We start from the raw sequence: 12,866 nt of genomic DNA on the forward strand, positions 1-12,866 counted from the left end.
TTAAATAGCTTGTATGAAAAATATCTGATATATTCTCATCATATAATCTTTACTACAGACATTCAGAAAGCTTTGATTTCTCTTGACCACATTCCATCTAAATCAAATCTATTTTGTCCAATAAAACGTTCAGGAAGGCTGCATGGAAATACTATGAATGTTGAAATACCAGACATTTTCTAGATAATTCTATAGAAAAGATAATTCTGAATAGGATTTTTTTTATCTTGATAATGGGCTGTTATTCATTTTTCTTGGAACCATTTTTTTCTAATACATAGTTTTTCTCCTGTAGTGGTGAAACCATTATTTTGCTAATAGTTAACAATATATCTCCCAGATGGTCATTTCCTCTGCTTTGGTTCCTTGACCTTTCTCTTCAGCAGTGAAAAATTCTTTTCAACAAATTCTTTCCAAAGATATCCACTAGCTTTTAACAATGAGGTTTGCAAGGAGCCCAACAAACTCTGTCTAATTGCTTTTCACCTCTGACCAGCCAGTCATGTTTGGCTGCTGATTCATATGTGTCCAGAATACCTAAATTCCTTATCATGCTTGTTATCACTTGTTACTTTGGCAAGATCTTCATTATTTCTAAATTGCAAAAATTCCTCTTCATTTTCCTTGTTAAAGAAAAATTTTAAAAAAACAATTTCAGTGTCATAGGACATAATTGATTTCATGCTTGTCCTCATTTATTAGTAAGCTTGCTTCCTTTCTTTGTGATTCCTTCCCCTGATATATTTGTTAACACCCTGCTGATTAGTGTTAATCCTTTATATTACTAGAATATTTTGCTTACTTGCAAACATATATCTTTTCAACTAAAGTTGTCTCCTTATCTGATGTGTTGACTCTGCTTCCTTGTCATCTCATTTCCCAAATAGATTTCATTCATCAAAATCTTTTAGTGGTATGTGCTCAAGCCACTTGTTCTATAGAGTTCTCAGTCCTTAAGGAGTTAAAAACTATGCTGGGTTTTCATTAAAATCTCTTAGATTGAACATTTCTTTCACACCTCTTGATTTTAACATATTTTTTTCTCTGCACTTGGATTAGTTGGGTATTTTTTTCATGAATTATTATATAGTCAAGTCTCTACTGTTATACTGGAGTCATTAGTTTTCTCTACTCATATCTGCTTTTATATCCATAATGTATAAAATACTTATTTATATTTCAACAACAGTATATCTTTTAAAAATTCCTAAAAAGACAGGCATTGTCCTCCATCTCTTCTGCAACACCTTAAGAATCTAACATTTAAGATAAAGAACTAATTTAAGAACATAATGATTCATCTGAGGATTATTTGGATTTAACTTGTTGAAATGGAAAAATCACAAAATCTATTTTAAAAAAATGTTTGAGTCTTAGTACTGCAATTTACTAACTATTATCTTGGTTGGGTTACATAAGTGATCTGTGTCTAGTCCTCATCTATAAATGTTAATATGAAGTAATTTTGAGGAAAAAAATCATGTTATTGAAAGAGCTATGTAAGTTGCAACACATTCTACATAAATTAAGTTTTATTAACACTCCCTCGTTGCTTATATAAGGGATCAGGAAATCTGATATTAATTGATTTATAGGTAAAGGTTTGATCTGGGGGAAAGTGTACGCATTAAAATAAGATTAGGTGTTATTTACTGAGGTTAGAGAAACAAGGAAAAAGAGAGGCCTTCCCATTCTTCTTTTGAAGACTTAGTTCTCTTTTTTTCTCTTCTGAGTGGTTAAAGTTAATTAAGAGAGCTTCTCTATTCTCTCCCACTATCTCTCTTTTCTACCTAGCCCATGTCTCAGAACAGCTGTTACCTCGAGCTGGAGAATGCAGCCAGGGTATACTGACTGTATAGTACAGGGTGTCACTTTCCCTGCCCCAAAGATCCTTTACATACATTTTATACCTAATCACTTCTCCCACATGAAAGTTTAGTAGTACAGATTTAGTGTATATCTGTTTCTGTACTGTGGCCCTTTAGACAGCCACAAACCACTGTAACTACCTAAATATTTTTTTGCCCTTATGTACCAATTTTCACCCTCTACAAGGTTATTATTGCCTCTGTGGAGAATTTGTGCTATGGGGGACACATGGGAGGATTGGTATTTCAAGCTCATCCTCCCCCTTCTGTCCATTCTCACAGTAAATCTCCCCTTAGCTGAAAACAACTGAAAGCCAGGGGACAGAGGAGTTCACAGATATAGTTTATTCAGGTCACCCTCCTAAGGCACAGGGCTGGGTAGAGAAGGGTGATGAGTGACCTGGATGGGTGAATAGAAGATATTAACACAGACAACACACCAGTAGCCATGAAATACATCTTCTATGTGTGGTGGCTTTGAGAACAGGCAAAGTCAAAAGTCAGAGGAGGTGTGTTCTGAAGGAGACAGAGCAGAAAGGCAGTCAGAGTAATGAAAAGATAGCTTAACACAAAAAACAAGCTAACAGCAATGGCTAGGATATTTCAAGACCTAGTTCTTCTTCCCAAACTTTAAATGCATGAGTCCTTAAGTCTCATGCTAGGATTGACACTCTCCTGCTCTTGTCTTGATGGGCTCTTAGTTCATTAAGGTTCTGTCAGGGATGTGGTACAAAAGGGTTGAGTACAACATTTCATTTAATGAAAGGATTAATGAGGCTTAAGAGAAGACATGATGTGGAAGAATTAGAACTTTTGTCTAATCTCTAATAGAACCCAGGACCTTCCTGGTATATCACATTATACCACTACATTTCTCTGACTGACCCAAATTTCCCAGCTTGCTCCCTTCTGCTTAATTCTTTCCCATTTCACTTGAATTCTCTTTAGATTTTACAAATAGTATTAACAGTTATAAACTTTTATGTTGGGAAATTACACCTAATAAATTATTCTCAAGCATTCACACATTTGACTTTTTCACTTATCACTAATTATGAATGACCCCAAATTTGCGTGTCATATAATAATTTGTCATTTTGGTGTTATTTTTAGTTCTTTGTCTTACAATGTAGCTGTCCCTTAGAGAGTAAGTAAGGCTAGCTTACCAACCCACATACACATTTAAATCAGCCTTGTGTTTAGCAACTTTCAGGGCCACCCATAAAGTGACTCATAAACACAAAACATTTGTGTGCAGTGATTTATATATCCATTTTCTGGTGCAAATTATGCATAAAGGTGGTTTTTAGAAATAGAGCAATTTGCAAAGATATAGTGAGGGTCCACTATAGTTGAAAATCTAAGGTTATAAAACAAAAAAGAATGAGATTTCTCACAGGATTTTAATTTTGTTATTTTTTTTAGATGGCACATAAGAGAAGTCTTCAAAACATGTAGGTAGAAAGAAAAAATGAGAGAGTCTTAGTCATTATTCTCTTCCTGATAAAGTCCTAGAACAAACAGAGTTTTCTCAATTTATCTAACACTCTTTATAAGAGGCACAAAAGTGAAACAAATGGTAATTTTAAGAGAATAAATACTGACTCTGTTCTGCTTAAAATAAAATTACATATTCCCTTGTAAAAGAAAAGATGTCAGAGTTAGCACAGAAGGATGAATTCATGTTATTAAGGATTCACAATTAAAATATTAAAATTCTGACATTATAAAAATGCTCATAAACCCACAACCATCTTTTGATGTCAGGATGATATTATAGTCATTAAAAAATAATATTACCTAGAAATTCCATCTGAACAAAGAAATTACACAGAAGAATTTTATTAAATAAAATTAGCATTCCTAAAGATGTTTGAAATCTACTTTGAGTAACTTTTATGATTGTGAACTGTAAAAATGAGCATTAAGTACATATTTCAACCTGGTGAGGTACAATCACTTTTTATTTTGATTATATCTTGAGATCTGCAATTTGTAGGAAATACTAGCAAATTTATGTTCAGATAAGCTTTCAGTGTTTATGAGTGTATTTAAACATGTTAAAGGTACATTTCTTAGCAACGTGATGCCTCAATAAGCACTATATATAGTGAACTTAGCACTACGGGTGAATTGTATTCACCTATATGCTCATCAGTAAAATACAGAACATGCTTATTTATTTGTTTTTGTCTGCATGGTACAGTAGCATTGGCAGATGGTCAACCTTTAAATGAAAGTCTGAACCTATCCTTTAGCTTTACTTTATCTGGCATTAGAAGCAAGAATTGATTAGTGAAACAGTTTATACAGAGTTGGAAATATGTAATATAACTGCAAACTTATTTACTAACACAAATGATAGTATAACAACAATAAATGGACATTTAAAAAGTATATTTTTCCCTATGCCATGTAAAATAGAAAAATTCTTCTACAGACCATTATGAAATTTCATTTGCCAAGTTTCCTTCCATTCTGTGCTGTATGTATCAGCAATGAAATTCTCAAAATTTGTTAATGGAGGTATTTTTCTGTGGAAAAATGTCTTTTTCCCTTACAATGGAGAAAATGATATTCACCACTTCACAGAATATGACACTTGGCTTTATCATACTGCAAATGTGGAAATAAGGATTTTAGGGGATGGTTAAATTTTGTATAACAAAATTATTATTTTCAATATACTCCAGTAAACTGTTATTTTCACTATCTTCATACATATATTGACTCTCTAAGGAAACATATTTGAAATCTCAGGGTTCATATATTCAGTTCAACCAGAAATATCTTTGCAAAGCTTACCAAATTAATTTTTTCCATGCCTACTTTTAGTCCTAGTAGTATACATTTCTTTGAGGTAACTATCTGCCTTAATTTGTAAATGAGACAAATTTATAAATTCTGCTATAAGAATATTTTAGTTACTTATAAGTAAAATATCCGAGACATAGGACATCCTGTCCCCAGTTATTTATTCTACCTCTATAATTAAGAATTAATGTTCTATGCTTTCATTTTCATTGCCACCTACATAATACCTTGCTCTGCTTGGTCAAGTATATTCCTCACATTCTTCACCACCTTACTGAAATCCTATTGAGGCAGGAGAGAGATGGGCCCCAAGTTAGACATTTACAACTGCCCTTCTGCTTACATTTCGTGGGGCAGGAAAAAGTGGGCTTCAGGCCAGACACTTACAACTGGTCTCCTGTTTGCATTTCCTGAGACAGGAGATAGATGGTCTCCAGGTTAAACATTTAAAATCAGCCTCCAGTTTACTCTCTGAAATGGAAGCAACAACAGAGACAGGGTAAATAGCCAGGCTTTGTCTCTTATGGATGCCTTAATATAACAGTCATGGCAAGAACAAAGAGGGGGCAAAACCTTGTTTGAGTAAAGGATCAAGGGCTCTCCGCTTCCCCCCTCCTTGGGGCAAAGGAAGCACTACACATGCGCAGAAAGGCTCCTCAGGGGTCAAAAGTCAGGGGACAGCACCAGGCCATAAAGAGTCTTGCTTTCCCCAGACTCCTTTGCATCGAGATCCACCTTGGCTGAGAAGTACATGTGCACCTAAGGGAAGGGTCCTGAGACAGACTAGCCAGGGGGGGACAAAGCAAGATGATTGGCCAGAAGGAAGACAAAGACCCGGAAAACTGCCCCCTTATAAAAGATTTAAACTTCCCAAAGGCGCGACTCTCTGAGTTCGCCTGTGTGTCTTTCCGCATGTACTTTGCTTTTCCAATAAAATTTTTACTTTTCTCTTTACCTTCTGCCTCCTTGCCTGAATTTTTTCTTGACAAGGCAGGCAAGAACTGGGGATCCAGGTCCTAGCCGCTGGCCTCTGTGGTCTAGTGGTTAGGATTCCTGGTCCGGGAACTAAGATCTTGTTTCCAGCTACTGCTCCCTGTTGCTTGTGTGCATACGAAATCACTATCACCCTTCCATAAACTTTTTCCAAAACTGTAGAATTGTACAATTGCCTTTCCTGCTAAATGGCAATGGGTATTGACCACTGTGGAAGGCAGAACAATGGCCCCACAAAGATGTCAATGTCCTAATCGCTGGAATCTGTGAATATGTAAATTTACAGGGCAAAAGAAAATTCAGGGTGCAGATGAAATTAAAGTTGCTAATCAGCTGACCTTAAAATAATGAGATTATACTTAATAATTGGGGTGAATCCTTAAAAACAGAGGACAAGACTAAAGAGTCAGTGAGAGGTGTGATGACACATGAAGAGGCAGGTGAGATTTGAAGCATGAGTGGGACTTGATCTGCAGTTACTGGGTTTAAGATGGAGGGAGAGGGCCATGAGCTGAGGCATGTGAGTGGTCTCTAGAAGCTGGGACCAGCCTTCAGTTGACAGCCAGGAAGAAATGGGAATCTCAGTCTGCAACAGAAAGACATGGATTTTGCCAACAACTTGCATGAGTCTAGACATGCCTTCTCCCCTAGAGCCTCCAGAAAAGAATGGGGTCTGTTGACACCTTAATTTCAGCCTAGTGAGACCTATTTTGAACTGACTTCCAGAACTGTAAGATAATAAATTTCTGTTGTTTTAAGCTTAGTTTGTGGTAATTTGTATGACGATAGGAAACTAATACAGTCACATTCACCTCCAACCATTAATGTATTAATTAATTTAGTTATTCTACAAGCATCCATTAACTGTCTTGTAGATAGATTGGGTTGGTTCTGTTCCACTGTGACCAACTGGGTGAAGGGATTTAGCTCCTATTCTTCCCAGAATTCTATTGAAATATTAGTAAAGAGGCAAATAGGAGAATACATTCATTAAAGAATCAAAAAGAAGAGTGGGAACATCAACAGATAAGAGACTTTAGAAGATAGAGAGTAGTTTGGAGCATATTTATGAGTAATCTGGACTGGAAGAATCTACAGACCAAAACCTGCACAGGAAATCTTATAGGGGGAATGAGTATGGTTATTTCCTGCCAAGTCCTGGGAGACTTCAGATTCTGTATTGGACAGTTTAAAAATAGAGTAAGATGGAAATCAAGGTGATTATGTGAAGCAAAGTCTATAGATCAGCTGTGCAATTTTCCTCATTTGCATCTCTAGGTTAAAAATAAATTGGGTAACCTGCCAAAGGAGGGCTAAGGATCTAGTGTGGGGATTATCCACCAGAATAAGCCTCCCTCAGACTGAAAGATGGGAGAGAAGAGGACTCCCTGCCTATTCCTTCCTTTAAAGTGAAGAGAGTCAATAGATGTAATTATATTTGTCAGGTAAATGTTATAAATGTTGACAATGTAAAGACAGTAATCTAAATGATAGAAACGGCAAGGGGGGCGCTGCTGAGAGAGGTGGAAGGAACTAATTTCCTCGTTTTATGGTAGTTGAGAGATGTCATCTAAAGATGTTGAAATAAGAAACAAGATTTAAGTATGCATATTATTTAAAATTATGAATGTAACATATTGTGGTAGGCAGCCTCTAAGTAGCCCCAGTAATCCCTATTTCCTGGTATTCACATCTTTGTGTTATCTCCTCACCTTGAGTGTGGGCTAGGGTTATTGATTAACTTCTAATAGAATACAGCAGAAATGACAGGATGTGAATTTGAGATAGGATATTAAAAAAAGACTGTGACTTTAACCCTGAGTGCTTCCTTGGATTGCTCAGCTGCCATGTTGTGAGACAGTGTGGTGGAAAGGCCTGCAAGCGATCCTTTCCCCATCAGTGAACCTTCAGACAACACTGATGTCCTGGTTGGTAATTTGACTGCAACCACAGGAAAAATTTTAATTTTTGTATAGTCAAATATATCTCATCCTTTTTGCCAGAAATTTTATTTTCCTATCCATAGATTATACATAGAGTATCAAAGATTTTTGTGTAAGAATGTTTTTTCAGTTTTACAGCTATAACTTTAATTCATATGAAATTTATTTTTTGTCTAGAAGAGTTTCCAATTTGACTTTTCCTGCATGCCTAGTCAGTTTTACCAGAAAAATTTATTAAATAATCCATCATTTTGCCACTTATGTAAACAAATAAAATAAATTTAATCAATTATCATATGTACTTGGATTTGTTTCTGAAGGCTATTCTGTTATACAGATCTATTTGTTTCTTCCTATACCAACCAATATCTTACTGATTTGCTGAATGCACATTCTAGCTAATTAGTAAAGCAAGTTCTGACCCCATCCAAATTGCTTTTCTTTCTACATTTATTGGCTAGTCAAACTATAATGTACAAAGAGCTCAAGATGGACAAGAAAAAGACACCTCAATTTTTTAAATGACCAAAGAACACAAAAAAGGTTATTTACAAAATAGCAAATTCAAATGACCAACAAACATAAAACTCTCCAATATTCAATAATAGTCAATTAAATTAACAATAAGATATAACCTTACCCTATCTGACTGACAACAATTTAAGAGTTCTAATTTCTATTTCCAGTGAGAATGCAAAGTAAAAGGATACTTACCATAGTGACAAGGGACTGAAATATGCATTGTTATGGCCTTTGGTGAAGCTATCTCGATATCTAAGAGTATGCATTTGACCTAGCAGTTCCACTCTTGGGAATCTATATCATAGAAATAAATCAAATAGTACTTAAGACTATTTCTACAGCATGTTTATTCAGCAATGATCATTGTGGCACAAAGCTAAAAACATTTTTCATGACCATTAGTAATGGCATCGTTCAAGAAATCATAGTACATGTATATTATGAAATTTTCAACTATTTAAAAAGAATCTCTTACAATTATACTAGTCAATTTAAAGATATTTCCACAAAATATGAGTGAGAAGATGAAAATGCAGAAAAGTATAGGTAACATGATCTCAATTTTGTAAAATAAACAATGACCAAAAGAACTTCTACAGGTATCATCTCTTTGCATGTAGAGTAAGACCATAAAAAATGACTGTGCACGCTGAAACCATACACATTGTTTTAATAATCAATAGAGAAAACTAAGATTGTTCTGAAACCCTTAACAAGTTTAGTCAAAACATTAAAATTGCTCTTACTGTCAATTAGGTATAAATGTATAGAGAAATTAGCAAATGTAAAACGATATATTTAGTACACTGTAAGTTAAAACATTAGGAGCATTAAGAATTAAATCGTTTTATTTCATTGTAAAAAACTTATTAAAACAAACTTATCAAGGATGATTGGAAGGCTACTGCCTTCTCCATTGGCTAAATTACTATATGGAGTATGTATCTTTTCTATGCCTTAGCAAATTATCATTCTTCTTTTTTTGAATTTTTTTTTTCTGGCCGTGCCGTGCTGCTTGCCCTATCTCAGTTTCTTAAACAGGGATTGAACCCGGGCCATGCCAGTAGGCCACCAGGGAACTCACGTCATTCTTCTTTTTAAGATTGATTCAGCTTCTGACATTTTATCCTTTCAGTGTTGTGAAATATCTCCAGAAATGCTTTTAACGTGAAGTTTTTTTTATTGGCATCACTTCCTCAGGGACATCATTCTTTTTATTACAATCACTTTCCTTATTTATGTTGATAAGTTCACCTTCACTAAGTCCTTCTGGCTGCATAGCTAGAGTCTCTCGAATGGCAGCAGTGTCAGCATTCCCATGGCTAGTTATTTCTTTCATCACTCGATTTATGTTCAGTTGGAATTTCACTACCAGCATTATGATTTTTCCTTTTTTTGCTGCACTTTGATCTTTGTTGCCCATTTTCATTTTTGATTATTCATTTTGTAAAATGTCGTGTAGTTTTATCACGGAGAGACAAGGAAACAACACACTACATGCTTTGCTGTCTGTGCATGACCTGAATAAGAAACGTGCAGTGACCAATCAATCACCAACAGATTTTGAAAAAAGTACCATGATTGGTTATGATCATGATGTACATTTGTTATTTACAAGATGGTTTGTAGACTGACAAGTTAGCAGTGAACTTTGTACTTTTTTTTATATATAAAATTATTTATTTTTGGCTGTGTTAGGTCTTTGTTGCTGCTCGCAGGCTTTCTCTAGTTGCAGCAAGAGGGGGCTACTCTTTGTTGCGTTGTGCAGGCTTCTCATTGTGGTGGCTTCTCTTGTTGCAGAGCATGGACTGTAGGCATGCGGGCTTCAGTAGTCATGGCATGCAGGCTCAGTAGTTGTGGCTCATGGGCTCTAGAGCGCAGGCTCAGTAGTTGCAGCACACAGGCTTAGTTGCTCCCCAGCATGTGGGGTCTTCCCGTACCAGGGCTCGAACCTGTGTCCCCTGCATTGGCAGGCGGATTCTTAACCACTGCACCACCAGGGAAGTCCTGAAGTTTGTACTTTATGCATTCATTCACAGTTAATATACTGTGGCAACTGAAATTCAAACCATGTTCTTGGGAGCCTGGTGCTATTCAACTGAACTGTAGTAAGTGAAATTTGTTTATGTAGGAACTGTGCAAAGTGAAGACTTTCTATATATGAACATATGTGTATGATTATATAATCATGTATTTTTAAAATTTCTAAATTTTGGTAAAAACACATAACATAAAATTTACTCATTCCAACCACTTTAAGTGTGTAGTTAAGTAGTGTTAAGCATATCCACATTATTATACAATAGATCTCCAGAAATTTTTCTTCTTGCAAAACTGAAACTCTATATCCATTGAGCAATGTGTATGTTTTACATGATTATAAAATCATGAAGAAATATCAAAAGATTCTATATAGGCTGTAAACATTTGTTAATGGAAAGGGACTGTGTTTCTGAATTAAGGGAGGGAAAATTAGGCAAAAAAAAAAAAAAAAAAGAGAAAGAAAAAACTGCACTAAGATAAAACATATGCCATATTATCACATTTATGTATTTATTATAAATGTGAAAATATTTGTGTATATATGTAAATAAAAATAAAAGTAACTAATTAAACAGAAATAAAAGTTAAATTAGCAAACCTTGGAGTGAGGAGATAGCAGAAGGAGTAGGGGTAAGCTAATTTTCTCATCTTTCATAATAGAGTCAGTTGATACTGTTGAGTACTAATAAATTGCAAAAACAAGACGTAAGTGTAATATTCAGTATTACAGAAGTAATGACCAAAGGAACTTGAAATAAAAACAGTTAAATGTGGTTATCTCTGCTAAACAGAAGTAGGAGTAAAGAATGGGAGAGTTTTTGCTTTGTGCTTTATAATCTTCTGTAAACTGGATTTTTTTATTACCATATTTATTTTATTTTTATAACTTAAAAAAATGGTAAACTTAGTACATATTCTCTGGGTGATTACCATCCAGTTACACACCGCATAAGAATTAAAGTACCACACACGGCAGTAATCATTCAACTGCATAATTATCTGTTTTGAAATATGTATATAATATAATCATTTTTCCTTAAGAAGTGAAGTTTAGTAGCAGCATTAATGAGGAGAGAGGAGGCACTACATCTAAAACTTCTGTGATCATTATGCAGACAGTGATGTCCAACACCATAAAATACTAAGATAAATTAAGGTAAGTAGCAGGACAGCAGTAAGAACATTAACCTAAAATTTGAAACCAATTTAAATATTCTATGGTCAGCTCTACTATATAATGAAAAACCGTGTCAGTTTCCTCATTAAGTGGATCAAGGAACTTTAACATTACTACTATCAGGCAGACATAACAGAAAAATGGATCCTGATCTAAAAGGTTTTCTAAAACATGCTTGATGTTGAGTAATTTTAGTAGAAGTCATTCATTTCCTTCAAAACTAGTCACATTTAAATCACGGCTTTAAACATAATTGTGAGCAAATTTCCAGACTTCCAGAGAATGTGTGAATATGCATGAATATGGCGGGGGTTGGGGGAGTGACTGAATTTGCCAGAATTTATGAGTAAAAATGAGATAAACTTTTATAGATGTTAAATACCTTGGAGAGCATGATAGTGTGATAGCAGCTGTGTTTGTTTGCTTTCCTGCTGCTGTTCTTTGAAGAGTGTGTGTTGGTATTTTTGTATGGAGCTAAAGAATAAAGATATTTTATTTGTGCATGATATAAAGTTGTGGTTGGTAACAAACATTCTTCTAAGTTTTGGCATTGAAAGATGACATATTAATGCAAGAAATTAGATTTTGTTTTTCAAGAGGAGCAGAAGATTCAATTACACTTTCTCAATACTCATTTTCAGAATGGATCGTGTAAATGGACAGAAAGAATGAAATAAATTAGCAAACCACATGTAAGAAAACATCTGTTGTCTAATCTTATACATGACAATTAAGGCAAATAGACTATTTGCTTGGTCCCAGCTATCTCTGAATGCATGTGAAAATCCATCTTGTAGCTATGACTGTTGCTTTTCCAGAACTATTACAAAAGCGTTGACTCCTCAGAGTTTGAGAGAGAGAGAGATTGGTTATATATTCAACATTTAGCATGATTTCTTCATGAAAAAATAAAGAATTAAATATATACAGAGGAGGTTCCATGAATCAGTGCATATAAAACTCTATATTTTCAATTATATGATTTATTTTGCAACCACACACACACCAACCTACTAATCACCTACCATGATTGAAATTTTTTTTCCTTCTTAGTTTAGTTCTCAAGATATAGTCCATATTAACAAAAGTGAAGCAGAGAAAAGAATCAAGTTAGTTAAATCGATAATTTTCAAAATGTTTAGCTTTTAAGATGACTGGCTATTTACATTAGTGATTGTGCAGTTCTCCTTGTTATCCTGACTATGTAACAAAAACAAAATGTTGATTCTACCTTTATGTTTTTCTTTTACCAATTCTCTTGTCTATAATAAATTCCCTATTCAGCTCTTCCTAGAAATTAAACTTAATTCCTTTCTCTCTGAGAGTGTGAAGAGCCTCTTTCTATTCTTCATAAACTTTCAATAATGCATGGGCTAAGGTGTAGCCAGTATACCCATGTGTAAAAGAAAGGAAACTCTATATAGTTCAAAAGCTGAATGAAAAAGGCAAAGAAATAAAACAGTTTGGATACCTGAATAGGTAATGGCAGGTAGGGAACATCTATAA

The sequence above is a fragment of the Balaenoptera acutorostrata genome, chromosome 18 (assembly GCF_949987535.1).
Source record: "Balaenoptera acutorostrata chromosome 18, mBalAcu1.1, whole genome shotgun sequence".
Taxonomy (NCBI): Eukaryota; Metazoa; Chordata; class Mammalia; order Artiodactyla; family Balaenopteridae; genus Balaenoptera; species Balaenoptera acutorostrata.